Raw genomic sequence first — 18,356 nt, forward strand, 5'->3', positions numbered from 1 at the left:
AAAAACAAAGTTATGAGACTGAATACACACTGTACTACCCACACTTGTTTTCTGGGCTGCCATCTCACCTTGCCTCCCAATGTATTTAGCACTGATCTCTAGCAGCTTTTTAAAATCAGACAACTGTATCTTACTTAGTCACTTTCCTTTTATTTCTAATTAAGCATTTGGGATCTAAGCGATCTGAGGAATATTTTCCTCTCTAATATTTTAACTTTTATTCTGTCAGTATATCTCTCATATCTCTTTAAGTTCTCTGTTTAATTTATTAATGTTCTTACCAATGCTTTGAAGATTTCATTAACATGCTGTTTACCCCTTCAGATGCTATTAGTGAAGATGATCCAGTAAAACAGAGTTAAAATGATCCCCATATCTGATCAGCCAGTCTGCACAGCCCAACCTGACACTCGTCTACGTTATTCATCCCATGTTTGCTCTATTCAGATATTTAAGATCTACATATTCAGCCAATTTACATTAATTTAGCTATCAAGATTTCATGAGATGCTGTATCCAGCACTTTACTATGTGCACTATCAAGACACAAGATCAAATAATCATCTACCACAGTCCCTTTAGCTAATATAATCTTTGTGATTTCAGCCAAAAAGTTTCTAGTTAGTCTAATCTGTTTTATTCTTTGTGAATCTAGGCTATTTATTGCCAGTGGCTCTGTTCTCTCAGAGTTGGATTATCTCCTAGGAGCAGTATGGGTAAATTTTCTTCATTATAGGGCTTGGAATGAAATATTGAGACGGTCAGGAGTTTAGCAGGAACCACTTGAACAGAGAAGTAATGTAATTCCAATATCAATCAATCAATCAATCAATCACCCAACAAGTTTGTATTGAATCAACCATGGGCACTGTCCTAAGTGCTAACAGGGGTGTAGACAAATAAAATGTAGACTGTTTGAGTCAGGGTTCTTTTGGTTGCAAGTCACAGAAGCACAACTCAAGCTATATAAAGCACCAAAGAGGATTTATTGGAAGATTCTGGGTTAGCTCGTAGAAGTGAAGGAAACAATATTATAGCCATGAACCAGGAACTTCAAAAATAAAATTAAATAAAATTAAAACCCGGGCTTTGATGACTTGAAGTCACATCTCTCTTTCTGCTTCTTGTCTTTGGATGTCAGTTTCATTCTCATTTTCCACATAGCAGGGAACATTTTTTAGTCAGGGTTCTGCAGAGAAACAGAACCTGTAGGATGGAGAGATGTATATACATAGAGAGAGAGAGAGAGAGAGAGAGAGAGAGAGATCTATCTCTCTCTATAGGTATACATACACACAGACAGGAAGAGAGAGACAGATTTATTATAAGGAATTGACTCACCTGATTATGGTGGCTGGCAAGTCCCAAGATCTGCAGAGCGAGTCAGCAAGCTGGAGACCCAAGAGAGCTGATGGTTTAGTTTCAGTCTAAAAGCTAACAGGCTCAAGACCCAGGAAGAGCCACAGTTTCAGTTTGAGTCAGAAGACAGGAAAGAAAGCCAATGTCAAGTTCAAAGGCAGTCAGGCAGGAAGAATTCTCTCTTACTTAGAGGAGGGTCAATCTTTTGTTCTATTCAGGCCTTCAACTAATTGGCTGGAGCCCATCCACATTAGAGAGGGCAATCTGCTTTACTCAGTCTATTGATTTAAATGTTCATCTCATCTAAAAACGCTCTCACAGGAACACCCAGAATAATATTTGACCAAATATGTAGGTGTCCTGTGGCCCAGTCAAGTTGATACATAAAATTAACTATTACAGAACATATCCACCGTCAGTTAGGAAGTCTCATCCTAATGGCTTGAATCCCAAAGAGACATGACATCTTCTCTTTCCTTCCAGGCCCCATTTAGAAAATCCTAGAAAAAATTCTTATTACTTACTCTATAGACAAATCACCATGACTTCCAGGATATAGCATTATAATTAGTCCAACCTCGGTCACCTGGCTATTTTTGTGATTGGAGGGATGTGGTAGAATATTTTAACTAGTAATTTTGATCCCCCAAAGAAATATATAATTAAAAATTGGCAAGAGTCAGTTTCTCAAAAGAGAGAGAGATGGAGTGCAAAGGTGAAAACACAATAAATAGCCACCATCCAGTTTATGTGCTCAAAGAGTTTGCAAGCTATTTAGAGGAACAAAGCCAAGACAGTGATTCATAAGCCGCATATAATGATGAACCCCACATTGATATATCCAAAAAAGTTCATAGTGGTTCATAGAATAGAGAAGTCCAGAAAAGCAGTTATAATCAGAGAGAGCTTCATAACAAAGGTAGGATTCAAACTGGGTCTTGAAAGATGAGATGTAGGTAGAAAGATTAGTCAAGGCCGTTGAGGTGAGGACAGTGAGGAGAGAATGAGCATGACAAGCTAGTGAGGAGAATTTCTAGAGCAGAAAGAAGGGAATGTAGCACTGTACAGTCAGTTATGGAGAGACCAAGGAACCACTTGAACAAACATATCCCCAGAACATCCCCCTGTTAACCTTCTCCCCTACATCTTGTATCAGACCCAAAATATTTTTTCTACCTCCTTTCTTGGTTGAAACTTGGTGTTCCTTAAAGATTCATTTCCCCTTTAGCTAGAGTGAATATCTGCTTTACCATCAAGACAGAGATTCTTCTGGCTTGAACTGGTAATGGACTCAGCATTCTTCTCATTTCTTATGTGACTTCTAAATCATCATTCCTTTATTCTCCAGTAAAACTCCCTAGTCTTTTGAGATTCATGACGTTAGATCGTTGCTGCCTTTTTACTAACTCACTTCTCCCTGGCTGTGGCTCACCGGAGACTTTGAAACAGTCTCCACGGTCCTCTTTTCCACCCCAAGTTCAGTAACATCATAAGCCCATGTGTAGTATCCATGAAAAAGTTCTAAACTCATAGTTTCCTGTTGTATTCATCTCTAAAGATCTTTGTCTACCTTTTATTTCACTCTCCCATTACTATGGTCGTTCTCTAAACTTGTAACCACCAAGAATAGACTAGGCCATTTTACAGTCTTAAATGCAATGAGGTATCTTAAGCCTCACCAGTAGATTTTCTCTATCTAGAACTTGGTTCATCTCCCTTTTTCCAGTTGTAAGGGATGTTGCGTCTCTTGTGGTCTAAGCCAATTCTCCACTTTTATCCTTGACTCTGACTCTACACTTGCTCTCCGCGGCTTTAATCCTGATCTCTTCACCTTAACCTTAAGTATCTTCTACATTTTCTTTTTTAGGCTTCTTCTTTGTAGCTTATAAACATGTTTAAAATTTTCTCCCATTGACTCCACAAATCTCTCTTGTTATCATACTTTAAAATATATACACAGCCTATTCCTCATTCTTGATTTCTAATTCCCTCCTAAATCCTGCTGCAGTTTTCCTTATTGTCGAATCTGATGGACTTGTTTCATATCATAACTTAATAAACTTCTGCATTTGACACTTTTATTATTATCACTTTGCGCCACCATACTCTCTTTGGTTCTTGATCCTCCCTATTTATTTTATGGTTAATTTGTGAATTCTTTTCTTAATTTTGATATTCTCCCAAGTCATGACTCTTTCAAAATTTCTTGAGTGATCTCATCCCCTTCCATAGCTTCACCTTCCACTTATGGGCTAATGATTTTGAAATCTACAAATCTACAACTTCATTCTAGAACTCTGCTCTGAGTTAAACCCAGATATCCAGTTTTTTTTTTTTTTCACAGATATTTCTATCTGGGTATGCCTTTAATGCTTCAACATCAATAAGTACAGAATTGAATTAATTACCTAAACTTGCTCCTCCAATAATATCCTCCTCAGCTTCAAGGTTCTCAACCATCCAGTCAGCCTAGTTAGAGAGCTGAGAATCCTTCTTGAATCCTTCCCTTTTTTCACTGCCATACTCAGTTGTTCAACAAGTATTATTAATTAAATATCCAGAATATTTTGAGATTTATTTCCTAGTGCGAAGCCCTCGCCTCCCCCCTCCCTTTGCTAATTAGGCCTTTGTTAACTTTCTCCAGGACTGCTGAAACAGCCTTCTGAATGTCTCTTTAGTTTTGATTTTATCCACTAACTCATCCCCCAAATTTACCTTTCCGGTAGCAGGTGGAGGGAGTTACATAAAATTCACACATGACCACTTCCTCTCTTTTGCCTTTTATATCCTTCAATGAACAGTCTGGAATGCCCCTTCTCCTTTATGTCACTTATTCTATTCATTTCTTCAGACGTAGTTCAGATATCACTTTGTGCAAGAAGTCTCTCTCATTGTCTCTTGATTGGGTTAGGTACCTGTATCAGTCACATCAGCACAGGAAACGGAAGCCACTCTAGGCATTTCAAGTAAGAAGGAATTTAATACTAGAAATATGATGATTATATCACTGCCAATTTCTGTGCTAGTCAGGAAAATCTACGTTATGCTGTAGAAACAACTCAAAACCCATGGCTTAGCATAACAAAATATTGTCATTTTTCCCTCACTACGATGTCCATCTTGGGTCAATAGGGAATTTACTCTGCTTTACATAGTCACTCAGAGACCTAAGCTGACAGAGAGTCAAATATCCTATACCTGTGCCAACTGGAACTTCTGGTCTTCTCGGTTGCCACAGCAGGGGAAGAGAGAGTCTGGAGGATTTCACACGGCATATCATTTCTTATCCTAAAAGTAACACTTCTCATGTTTGCTTATTTCATTGGCTGGGACTGTTCACATGGTCTCATTTAACTAAAAGAGTGCTGGGATGTGCAGTTTTCCCTATGCCCAGATAAAAGCGACTAGATATTGGTGAGCATTGCTTTCAAGATGTAGAAACAGAAGCTCAAGAAGGTTAAGTAATTGCCCCACATTTGCACAGTTAATACTTGGCAGAACTGGAGTTCAAGTTGTATTATTATTCAAAAGTGTCTGCTGCTCCTCTCTGTTGGTCTCTGCCTATTACATTCTTCCCTGAATGAAAATGATAGTTCCAGCCCTTCTGACATTAGCCTTGCCTGGCTGAGTGGAAATAACACGTGTCACTCCCAAACAGAAGATTTAGCAGGCATCGCATGATTTCCTCATTCTGCTTTTCTGTCTGCCACAAGAGGGGCAATTTCCCAAACAGAAGCTGTCCCTTCAACCTGCAGTGAAGAGTAGAGGGAGCAGAGCTTCAGGCAACCTGCAGGCAACAATAACATGAGTAAGATATAAATTTGTGTTGTTGTAAGCTCTTGAGATTTTTGGGGTTGTTTGTTACCTTAGCTAAACTAGTAAAATCGAACTTATACAAATACTGAAGAATTCACAAAATTCAACCCAAAATTGAGCACCTCGGATTCAGAAAGGACTGAAATCTAGATAACTATAAGGAATTTTAGTCAGGGCCCATGGAGAAACTCTACATGGCTTTGAAATTAGAATGATTTATATCAAACTCCTTCTGATTGTTATGTCTTTCTGACCAAAATCCAAATTCCCAAGGGAGAGAGAGTGAGAGCCTGACTGGGCCAGAATGGTCACATGCCTGTCTACTCCTTTCTCAGGGAGAGTGAGGTCGGTGGAGGGCAGACCCAAATAGCTGGCAGTTCCACTGGGACCACATGGAATGGGGAAGTGGTGACTCTCCAAAGCAAAGCAGGATGCTGACATCCAGAAAGAAGGGAAGAGATGGCTTCCCTAACAGCAGTCCAGTAGGATAACAGTAATTACTCATCACTAGCATGTCCCCTTTGTCCTTTCTTCATCTCTCCTTCGTAACCAAAGGAAATCATCTTCCCATGCTCTGCTTCCCGAACCAAGCATCCTTAATGACCTTGTAGAAGTCTTTCATTTGGCCGTGCCCAGCTTCCCGTCCCCTCTGCTCAAATCAACAGGAAAAAATAAAGATAATCTACATTAATTTGGTTGCAGTTGTTTTAACATCCCCTGAAACCTTGAAGTTCAGCAGTACTGGGCCAGCTTGAAGAAAACCTTTCTGACAGGAAAGCGAGTTTCAAAAAAAAATGTTCCCCAGTTTGCTAGGCTTATAAGCCTAGGGCAAGTTTAATTAAACTCAATGGAGCATTTTAAAGTGAAGAAAAAATTAGGACAGCAAGAAAAACGTGTTGATTGTTTCCTAATTATGCTGTGGACTTTCTCTCTAATGCATCCCCCCGCCTTCCTCTCCCTAAATAAAACGACTGGCACGTTAAGTTTGCACATAGCAGATTACATCTCAACCATGCCTTCTGCCTCAGCCAGGCACGGTGCGGCCCACTCCACCGCTGGGCGTGCTTCTCAGACACTTTCATGGTTTTGTCGTTTCATAGAGATACTTAATCAAAAACAAACAAAAAAAAAGAGAGAGAGAGAAAAATGCAAGGGACACATTAGATTCCAGCAGTTTCCAGCCATTTTGTCAGCGAGGAACCTTTGATTAGCCCCTCCCCCAAACATGGACGCCTTATTTTAAATGATTTCGCCTACTGAACAATCTGTGTTTTTAAAGACATGATTAATTTACTTTCTTGTTTTTACTCACAAGAGATGCGTATTAACACCAACTGATCTTCTTTTCAGAGGAGGATACCATACAAATGATATAATTATATCCAAAAGCAAAAAAAAAACAAGACCAGAAGTCATAATCGACTCATTTCACTAGCAATGGCCTACTATGTGCCAGGCGCTGTGCGTGTAGTGCTTTGTTAGGAGTACGTAGGTGATCTACATCAGGATTTGAGGCGGAGTATAGAGACTCAGGGGCTCTGGATCCCATGGTTGGGAATCTGCGTGCTGGAACATGTAGTGACTGTTAGCTGTTCAAGACTCCCAGAGGACAGCCAAGGAGAAGATTGTAGGTGCGGACACAAAGGGAAAGCATCGCTTCAGGTAAAACCCTTAAGCCAGGGACTAGTAGTACATGAAAAAAAATCAGTATGTATCTCAAATGGTGCTGTAAAATTCTTTTAAAAGAAATAAAAATAGTTAACATTTAAATAGCACTTACTGTGAACCAGCTACTACTGTAAACAGTTTACACATATTAACTAACTTTATCATCTTGGCATTCCATAAAGTAGAGAGAAGTTACCTGGTGGGCGCAAGGTCACACAGCCAGTTAGTGCCAGAAGCAAGATTTGGAGTGACGTAGTCTGGCTTTTCACCTGGTGATTAAGTTTGCACATAGAAGACTGCTAAGGAAACATGAGCTACTAGAGAAAAATGCAGGAAGCACGCTCAAGTCAGCAGTTCCCAATGTTCTCAGCACAAGGACCGTTGGCTCCTTCTTTTTGCCTACATGGACTCTTGCACTTTGAAAGATATTGACTACTGCATCACAAAAGGCAGGGAGGCTCAAAATGAAATTAATTTCACTCTATTTTATTTAAAAATAAATACTTCATGTCAAATTTTGGAAGACTCTGGAAGAACGTATGTCAGGAAACTACATTAAATAATTCAGGGCTCAGACTGTCCCCAAATTTAGGAAGCTGGGTTAAGTTGAACTATAAAGTCACTTTGAATCTGAGATATTAGATAGGCTTCCTGTTAAAGTCTGTAGTACTGTCTCTCAACCTTTTTACTGCTCAACAAGGGTGCCCTAAAGTGACAACTCTCAACTTTTGGGGTAGAAAACTTGGAGTACCCTTAGGTGGTATCTTAGAATCTCTAAGGGAATATGCTGAATTTGGAGAAAACCTCCGAGGAATTCTGAAATGCCTAAAACTGGGCCTGGGGAGGAGGTTTCTCCCTACCACCTCCTCCACAGCACCCAGAGCCCAGCGGAGAATCGCTGGACTCAGGTCACCAGATAGTTGTCAGCTCTTCTTCCTCTCCATCCAGCTGGTGTGGAGTCCTTGGTGAGCGCTGACTATAGCCAGACAACTCAACCCAAATTACAGCCTTAAAAATGCATATGGTAGCAAGTTCTGGAGTTAGGATAGAGTAACAGAAAAAGAATAGGCTGAGAGTGAATGGTAATGCAGCTCTCGTACAACTGACTGCGAGTGTGGTCAACTCACAGGGCCTCCCTGAGCTTCAGCTTTCCTCACCTGTCAAATGTGGACATCTTGCCAAAACATGTCTACCATCTATTTTCAACTCTAAATTTATTTGACTCTGAAATACCAGGACAAGTTGCACTCTAGAACCTAAAATAAATACAACAGTTACCAGGTTTGGCGCTCCAAGTGGATAGTCTCTGACAGCGATAAAGCAAATTCTCTAGCCTGATATTTGAGGCCTTGAAAATGTTGTCTCCTTCTTTTTGCCCTTCCATCCTACTCTTCAAATGATTCTGTTTTATGTTATTGGAGCTCCCCTTAGACCTTAGCACATTTAAAAACATATTTTGTCTTCCGTTTGCTAGAAATCTATTCATTTCCTATAACTCTTTAATCTCCATTTTCAAAATCTTATCCAAATTTCATGAAACAGCCAAATGTTACTTTCCTCTTTAGACCTTCCCAGATTAGATTCGACTTCTGAGCAGAAGTGACTCTCACTCTGCTACAGTCTTTTCCTTTGATCGCTCATCTTGAATGTAGGTTGTGGTGCCCTATAGCAGAGTTCAGGTTTCTAAACCTCAGCACTATGGTATTCAGGGCTGGATAATCCATCAATATGGGGCCTGTCCTATGCTCTGTAGGACGTTAGCAGCATCTCTGGCCTCCAATCTCTAGATGCCAATAGCACCACCTCACCAGTTATCTCCCCTGGAGGCAAAATGATCACTGGTCTAGATATTTGTATATATGTCTTAGCTTCTCTTTCTCACTAGACTGAGCTCAGTATGTGCTAACATGAATATTTGTAGAAGAAGAAATTAATAAATCATTATCGAATAACCATTTGTATAATGACTGGATTTCTGTCAAATCATTACAATTCAGCTATTTGTTCTATTCAGTCCGGAGTTAAAAGAAGAGGCAAACATTAGTGGTGGTCAGCTGGAAAGACTCTTGGCACACTGATATTTCCTGAAGTTCCTCTCAAACTTGCACTCCGCCCTCACTCCAGCGGTGAGGGATAAGCAGCTGGAAGGTGTTCTATGATTTCCCATCAGATCCCCACGAACACTTGCCTCTTTCCTAGTTGCCCATGGAGTGGAGGGAGGTTGGCCCCTTCTTCAAGAGACAGTGCCTTTGTAATTATGGTGCTAGCCAGGGCTGAGAACAATATCAGGGAATAACAGTATCAGGTGGAGGAAAGGGGCAGAGGGGAAAAGGCTGTAGCTCAGGAATCAGATTCAGAAGAAAGGCCAGGCCTAGAGAGACCATCCTTGCTAAAGCAAATTCATTTGTCTCCATGGAGGTTGTGCCTCTAGCATGTGGTGAGGTATTTCAAAGTAGGGTTTGTTCTTGGATGAGAAGACCTTCTGGACTTAAAAAAAAAAAAAGTTAAGGAGCTGGAACGGGGAGAGAGTGTGCGGTAGGGGGTGGTTGAGCAATGCATGTTGGGTTGGGCCCCAGTAAAGCTCTTTCATGGTCAGGGCCCTTGGGGCAATGGGAAGGTGGCAGGTACCAGGTCACCAGGAAGGCAAAGTTCTCTCTCAGAGACGCAACTGAGTTTCAAGCACCTGCCAGCAACTGGGACCAAGAACAGAGGCAGAGCACAGAGCAAAAGCTGACAGGTTGTATGTCTGTATCTCTGATGGGATTTGAATTCTAAAAAATGCCAGCTTGTTGAGTCAGCTGCTGTTTTGGATTATTGTCTCCCTTCTATTAGCAAAGATAATTGAGAGCTGACTTAGGAATCTTTGCAGCAAGATTGATGCCTGTTCTAAACCCATTGCCTCTTTTCCTTTCAGCTTCAAGCTCAGTCGCTATCAGCTTCTTCCAGTGCTTCTCTTAACTAATAGTTTTATAGATTGCTCCTGATCATTCAATATTCTTCTGTATTAATAATATAACAACACAATAACAGAGACAATAGCCACCCCACCACAACAGGCAAACATTTCAGAGTACTTTCTATGTGGAAGATGTCATGCAAAGGCTTTATATATGTTATTAATAACTCTTCTTATGATAACCCTATGAGCCATTATTCTCATTTTAAGGTTGAGGGAGCTAATGCCTAAATAGTTTAATAAATGCCTGATGTAACACAGCTGATAATTGTGTAGATCTAGGACTTGAATCCAAATCTATCTGGTTCTAAAAACTGTGCTCATAATCAGGAGATGATACTTTTCTCCGTGGTTCCTAGCATAGTACTTTTGATAGGGAGTTATTTCAGTGAAGAACACAGCAATAGTAGAAAAATGCCCCAAAATATCGCAGTGTCATGCTATTGAGGCCTCCCTAATGCTGTCCCTGTTTCTAGCAGTCCAAACCGTACCCTGTCCGCCATAGTAGATGTTCCATACATGCTTCTGGACGTCATCATGGGTCCCAGAGTTCACGTGATAATTTGTTGACATCGTGAAATGCAAGTGAGTTGGTAGAGATACCTTGTGTTTGTTTTTTCATTCAGTCTCAGACATTGTTATTAATTTGACAGAAGAGAAAAAGAAATGCCTTGGTGTTTTGAGGTTGACTGACTTCTGAGCAAGAGAAGGGAGACCCTGAAAGAATTAAAATCCTACCTGAGTAGATGGTCAGGGCGGCAGTCCTCATAAACTACGCCTGTCTCAAGCCTGACCTTTGTCCCAGTCTCGGAATCAGAGTCCGTGGAGTCTTTCCTTGGTTCCTACTTTGAATCTGGCCCAGGTCAACAGCCAGTAAAAGGAAATTGTGCTGAATTATCACAATTTTTATTTGTGCTGACTTATTGGAAATCAGGCAAGACAGATGAGTTGCAGTATCTGCACAGCTGATTACCCCCTTCCCCAATTTTTCTGTGGCTTCATTCTGGATCTCTTTGCTACAGCGTTTTAGCTCTAACTTTGGGCACTGAATCATGCTCCGATGTCCCATCAAGCATCTCGGTAATGTGATAAATTCATCCAAAGTCTCGCAGTGCCATCCTGCACGTGACAAATGCAATAACACGTCAGGCTCAGAATGATACCCGTATCAGGCAGATACTCCCTCTGCTGACAGCAGGTGTTTCTGCTTTATCTGAAAATAATTCACTGAATAGATAATTGGTGAATCCCCAGTGGGAACAAAACTTGATTCTGTCTGAGCATAGGTTACCAAGTGTACCACTATAAAATAATTGATTTTGTGATATATTAAGTGGGGACGTACTCAAGACTACTGAACTTTTCACTTAGGGCCTGGGGCTGAAGTTGAACTAGGCTCCCAAAGGTGAAGAACCCATGCATGACACAGGCAGGTCTTCACACTCCAACAGCCAATTTAACTTTCATTTTCTTTATTAATCTAATATGTTCTACCTTTCACCAGGACGTGATGTGCAGGGAGTTTCATTAAAACGGTTGAGTTGTTATTGGAGATAATCACCGAAGGAATGTATCACAAAAGTCAAGAAAGTCGGAATCCTTTTTTATGCTGTTGTTCTAGAGAAGAGGTTTCGGATGCAGATAGGGAAGTTACTTTAGCTATAGGGCGAATTTAATTGCGTTTTTAGAAACTTCTTTTAATCCTATAATAACAAAAAAATTAAATCAGTGCTGACATTTTTTGTTGCCAGAAGAAGGTAGTAAAAGGGTAAGGAAATAATTGTTAGTTCTGAGAATATAATTAGCAACTTTAATGCTTTAATCTAAAAAATGCATATTTTGAGCCTGGGTAAATGATTAAAGAAAAGATATTGAAAGCCTTTGAAATTTCTAACTGTGTTTGTTTTCAATTGTGAGTTATGATCACTATAATTAGCTCATTTAGTGCATTTATAATGTAAACAAATATGACTTTCTACAAGTTCAGGGATATTTCAGGGCAAATAAGAGCGACATCCTGACCTCTGGTTCTCTGTATTAAACCTTTCTTATGTCTGGCAGAAGTTTATACTTTGATTGGGGGGAGGAAAGGAGGTTAAAGAAACCAGGAGCAAACATGGGAGACCAGAGTCAATGTTGGGGTGTGTTTGGAGATTTATTCCACAGGGCTGATAAAGATGTCCCCAGGAGTAGCCTGGGCTCCCTCTGGCTCGTGGAGGGTGGGCTGTGTTTCCACTGCCCCTCCCCCTTGGATGGAGCCTGAGGCTGGGTCTGAGTTAGAAACACTGAAGGAAGTGCCGGCTTCCAGATAAAGGACAGCTCTCTGCTGCTGAGCCCTGTGAATGCGGAACCTGACTCTCCTGCTTTACCTCTATCCCGCCCCACCTTGACAGAACGGCAAAACCTCATTACTATGCACTAGAAAAGGGAAAAGAAAAAAAAACCCAGAGGGATCTGGGGAATGAACTTTTTGGGGGTCTTATTTCTCTCAGAGGTGCACATTAAAATTCTCTCTTTCATTCATTAATGTGAATACAAGCTGCCTGAGAAAATAGCTGATGGGACCTCCCTTAATGAATAGTGGGGCTTTTCTATGCTCTAGAGGCTTAAAATTGGGTTTCATCCCACTGAGGGTTTTTTTTTTTTCCTTTTCCTTCTGTCTTCTTAACACTGCATGTTTGGTTATATTTCTAGGACTCACCTAGGCTGTGACCTGCCACATCCAGTTCTAATCGCTCATATGATTAGATTGGGCCACCCACAGACGGGCAGGAGGGGCTGGCGTCAGAGACTCCCAGAAGTTCAGGTATTTTTCCAACATTATTTGAAAGTTTCTACTGTGTCAATCACATGGAATCGAACTTGTTCTTGGGAAGCTCCTCATGCTGCTCGGTTTAGAATAGGCCAGACAGGAATATGAAAATATTTTCTCTCACTTTCAGGGTTTTTAACTTTGGTTTGAAATGAAATTAACCCTTTTTGGCATTTCATGGTTTAGTTTCTTTATAATTCTGCTCTCAACTTACTTATTTTTCTCCCATGTCCTCCAGCTGTGCTTAACAACTCCATTCCCCTGTGTGTCCTCCTCCAACAAGTATTGTCCACATTAGCCATTTGGGACATTTTCTTGAACTATCTTAAGGTGTCGGTTATCTTCTTAAGTACATCTTTAAGTTTCCTAAGGAAACATGGTGTGTTTTCTACTTGTCTATGTCTCTAGTTTCCAACAAATAGTAGGTGCTCAATTAACATTTTCATGAGAATGATGATCATCGACATAAAGCTGTGTCTTCATCAATTTGCTCCTCGCTCCCACCATAGGAACACTAGGATGATCAGGAGCCCTCAGTTGTAATTCTAAATCCTTAGCCCAATTTTTCTGGGTCTGGTAGGGAATGTGGTGGTGGAGAGAGCTCTATTAATCTAGACAAGATTGTGCTGGGAAGAGAAATGCTGAGATATATCTGCCCACGGATTCTGAGAATGAGGTGGCAATATGACAGCAAGTTCCAGAGAAGTTTTTGGATCAGCCTCTAGAAGATGTCACAGGGGCTCACACTGGGAACCACAGAGACACTCAGCAATGGACGGTCACTCCGTTCCACACCGATTGAGAAACACAGAGCTGTTTTTCTGACGGGAAAGGCTTCTAGAAGTCCAGTTTAAAGAATGTTTTCTTTTGTTTCTCCTTGAGAGTTCTTTCAACTCGTGGTATTTAACTTACTTTTATTGTACCTTGTATATTTTAAATACAAACAAATAAAAAAACTGTATCACATTATTTAGAACAGGATTCGTTAGGCAAGTATATAGAGAGAAAGGTAGAATGGTATTTACGGTTAGAAAAAGAGGGGGCAAGTAATAAATGCTTAAGAGCAAAGATGCAGTTACCTACAGCTCCAGAAACAATCCTGGATGACTCACTATTCATCGGTTTAATATTTACCGAGTGCCTGTATGCCTGGTATGATGCTAACACAGTTTTATCTGTGCTTTGTTTAATATTGTGAAGCTACTCCATGTACTGTCTAAATCAATGAAATTTATAGTCTCATAGACTATCCAGTACATTGGGCCATTTCAAAATTTTGTGGCATATTTATAATCATGATGTTCTGGACTTCACACTGTTGATAGAGAGCTACTTTGTCAGTAATTGTCTACCAATTTGCCGGTGGGCTTTTAAAAACCAGATCATTTTTCTCAGCAGGACCCAAGGAGGATTGAGACAGGAATGCCAAGATAAAATTCTTTTTTTCTTTTTTTAAATAGCTATTAAGAGCCTACCTTTAGCATCATGTGCTCTATTTCGTATCTTAAGGAAACATCTGGCTGCTTGAAATTTAGCACCCATGGTATAAGGAGTTAATATTGTAGAGCCAAAGCAAGCAAACTAATAAAGGAGAGGTGGTGCTCCCTCTGTAGGATCAGATCTGTTACCCATTATTTGGTTCTGCTGCTGAAGGAGAAAAATAAGTCTTGGATATTACAGCTGTCACTGTGACATCTGTTGTTTCAGGATCCGTGACTGCTTCAGTCACCACCTGACCCAGATCATCACCATAACATTCCGTCCACTATTAAACTGTGAAAGGCCCTCGCCCTCCAGGTGGTTCTTCAAGGTTGACATACCAAGGTGTTTGTCTCTGTCCCCCCGACTGCCTCTCACTGAAAAATACAGCCTCACTTTGTGCAGAATTGATGACAACCAAGTCTCCCAGGGTTCAAGGGGAGCAGCGGAGAGCAGGAGTTCTCGAGGCGTAGCCCCGTTCTGCTCTTAATCACTTGTCACGACTACTGGAGAGCCTCAGAGCATTCAGAGGGCTTGCTTTTTGTTCTTTGTTGGTGGTGGTTCTCCTTTTCCTTTGAACAGATGACTCCAGCTATTAAAGCAACAATAGCAATGCTTTACCCACATATCCCAGCTTACACAACAGAAAGGTAAGGGGTTACCGGTCTCCCCTAACACATGAAGAGTATTTTACTTTTAGAAAGTTCCTCTAAATAGAGCTTAACCTCTGGTTGTCTGTGTTTGGTTCAAGCCATTAATGACTTCACAGAACGGCTGCTGCTAATTTAGATGCAAAGTTGACGCATCGCAAAAAGAGTGTATCACATGAGTTACCAAAATGAGGCCTGCACATACATTTACAGGAACGTAATAAATATGTAAACTAAGTCACATCTCTGCTGTCACGAGCTTTCCTTCCAAGGGCTCATTACCTTGTTTGCTCATCTATCCATTCTTTCATTCAGAAACTGTTTATGGAGACTCCATAAGGTACCAGGCTCTGTGCTGGGCACTAGCATACGGACGCACAAGCCAGAGATACAGTCTATTCTCCCATGAAGTCGAGCATGACAAGAAAAATCAGGGTTCTCATCTACATTTGTGATACAGATTTCTCCCATATATTGAAAGACACACAAAAATCTAATGGCTCCCAGCCACACAGCCATTTGACAGTCAGCAAGAAGCAGTTGACTTTCATTACATAATGAAGGCAGCAGATGATCTAAATCACAAAAGAAAAGAGAAGAGCCACAAGCTGCTCCTCACACGGGGTGTTTTATTTCCTTTCCTTACTTCCATTTCCCTACAATTTCTCACTCTAGTTCTGTTACTATTTAAGTGTATGATCTTAAACAAGTCCCGTAACTTCTCTAAACTTTGATTTCCTCACACGTAAGATTCCTCAGTTGACGTCTAAGATTGTTTTTTAGCCTGAGAAATATACAATTCTCTTTCAGACAAGCTTAAATCTTTTTTTTTAATTCACTGTCTCCAAGGTGCCTCAGGACGTTTGCAGTGAGGTGGCCTAGGCATTATGGTTGAGTAGGCAGGATGGGAAAACACAGGGTCTGTGCTGTGCGTCATGAGTTCTGCACTCACTAGGAGTGGGGCTGAACAAAGACACATTATCTGGACCTGGCAGTATTTACCCAGCTCAGAACGCACGGAAGTCTTGGCAAGAAAGAAGGCTGGAGACTGCACTTTGTGGCATCTGTCATTGCTTTATAGGTTTGCATTTGTAGTGCTAGATCTTTCTTTCCTTCTCTTTTCTTTTCTTATCGTCACAGACACCTAGTTGCTAACCAGGTGAGTGTTGGCATCTTATATAAAGGCTGTACTGGTTATAATGGCCATGCACCCAGACATGGGTAACTGAGAGAGAGGAAGAATGCACTAAAAATTAAACCTCATATTTTATGTTTTCCCTATAACAAAAATTAGCCTAATTATTTAATTAAGTAGTCACTATTAACTATTATATGACAACTGAAAGAAAAATAAAATGTCGGATAAAATTGAAAAATCCCTCCAGGCACTGAAGAGCTCCAGAACACTGTTCCCACTAAGCCTACATTTTTGCCCTCTGCTTTAGTTATTCCTGGCCCTTTCTTTGCATGAACTTTCTTCACAAACAGCTGATACTCTGATGTCTTTGCTGACCAGATCAACTATTTCCAGAAACATGACATTAAAAGACCCTCTCTAGACAAATGGGCTTCTGAAGCAGCAATATCACAAGCACAAGGTGAGGCTGGTGGCATGAAAGAATATTTTAGAATCTAAGATTTTTTTATTTATTATTTTTTTTTCTGAGAGTAGAAATTTGGAGATGAGATGCCCAAAAGTCCGTTTGCCCACTGGCCAACTTGTCCTCTACCTCCTCGTTCATTCTCCGGACCTTTCAGGCTCTTTAACTCTGTAAGTGTGAGGACACAGTCATTACACTGACGGGGGTTTTAAAGATTGTGTTAGTAGACTATAAAAAGTTCTTTTAGGGAAACAATTACAATGGTATTTTTTTATGTCTTTGTGATTGGGGAGCGAGAAAAAGGAAGAAACATAGGTTTTTGGAATGTAATATATTTTTTAAAGTTTATACTTAATAGCTACCCCCTGAGTTCTTGATCATCTCAAAGCGATCATCTCAAAGCGGACACAGTCTTAGATTACTTACTAATAGTGACAGGCTGTCAGATTGAACATGTGGCAGGAGGACAAGGGGACTACGGACAAACCCCAAAACAGATTGAGTGCTGGGCAAGCTGTGGGGTTTGAGACAGCTCTAAAGGAGAAAGACCAAGATGGGCAGGGGTGAAATCTGGTGCCATGTGTCAGTGCAAACCCCAACAATAGAATGTGGATGGTCTTCTGACTCCCATGTTAGGAGCCCCTCTTCTCTGTGGTGATTTGCATGTGCAGATTGGCACTCCTGTGAACACACATGAAGAAAACACTCTTCTTAAAAGATGAGGATTTTGTGTTCTCAGAGTAAACACTGGGAAGTATCAGGTTCATCTCATGGGAAACCACAAGGATCTGTTGTTACATGATAGGTTCCTGGGTTTACTCAGAACTTATAGGACATGTGAGATTTTTAAAGCATATGCACTTGGTAAGAAAATTGTAGTGTTGATATACACCAAAGCGAATAGAGGAAAGGATGGAATCAGATAAACTCCTTAAAGAAATATAAATTTTGAGAGTCTAGAGTCACACTGCCTAGTACAGTAGCTACAGTGGCTACTGAGCCCTTGAAATGTGGCTGGTCCAAACCAAGATGCGCTGTAAGTGTAAAATACAAAATGGATTTTGAAGACTTAGTGTGAAAAAGAATGTAAAATATCTAGTTAATAAATGTTTTATATTGATTATACGTTAAAATAATGTTGTGGATATGTTGGGCTAAATAATATATTATTAGAATTAATCTCACCTGTTTCTTTTATGTTTTTTAATATGGCTACTGGAAAATCTAAAATTACCTATGTTGCTTGCACGCTATATTTCTGTTGGGCAGCACTGGCCTAGAGGCTGTTGGCATGACCACACCCTATATATTTGAATTTGAGGAATTCATGAGGGATACTTGTGTTAAGCATTTAAAAATCCCTGTTTCTGAAATAAATTCTATAGAATGGTATTGTAACACAGCTTATTATTATGCAGGCCTGGCTATGCCAGGGTCAAGTAGTGTATCCCAAATCTTAATAACACTATTCAGCAGATCTAAGTATTGACTAGGAGTGGAAGCGTCACATAGCTACCAACATGAAAGAAGAGAAATAAGAAGTATGAAAAAACAGTGTTAACGTTGGGGAATAGAGGCAATTCATTCAATACATGAAAGTACTTTTCAGCAACTCCCCCAATTAGAGAAATTCCAGAAACAATTAAAGGATTTGGAAGTCCCTAAGGATTCACTATAAGAAAGCCTATTTGACTTAAAGAAATCCCCAGGGGAATCAAAGAAATATGTTGCTTTAATGGGATTTTGCTGTGTGAGGACTGGACTGTGTTCTAGGCAATTTCCAACATGCTGAGCATTTTCCCCCCATTTGTTCCAGAAGGGTTCTGTACGAGCTGGGTCTTCAATGAGAAAATGTTTTATTTCTCTGGGAAGGCACTCAAAGACTCCTCCATCTCTACCCCCATGAAGTGAAGAACGCCTTCTTGAAAGACTGTTCTGTCACTCGAGTCCTCAGCGCTCGTTGCTCCCGAGCTGTTTTCCATCCCAGTGTAATTATCTCCACGATGGAGGAGGCT

At 40.5% G+C, this 18,356-nt stretch overlaps 1 long non-coding RNA gene across 2 annotated transcripts in view; it reads right to left on the minus strand.

Annotated features, from left to right (window-relative positions):
* The window catches only part of LOC139079053 (uncharacterized), a 138,744-nt gene that overhangs the window by 52,544 nt on the left and 67,844 nt on the right, over nucleotides 1-18,356 (minus strand). The window lies entirely within an intron of this gene.

Source organism: Equus przewalskii, chromosome 24 (assembly GCF_037783145.1).
Source record: "Equus przewalskii isolate Varuska chromosome 24, EquPr2, whole genome shotgun sequence".
Classification (NCBI taxonomy): domain Eukaryota; kingdom Metazoa; phylum Chordata; class Mammalia; order Perissodactyla; family Equidae; genus Equus; species Equus przewalskii.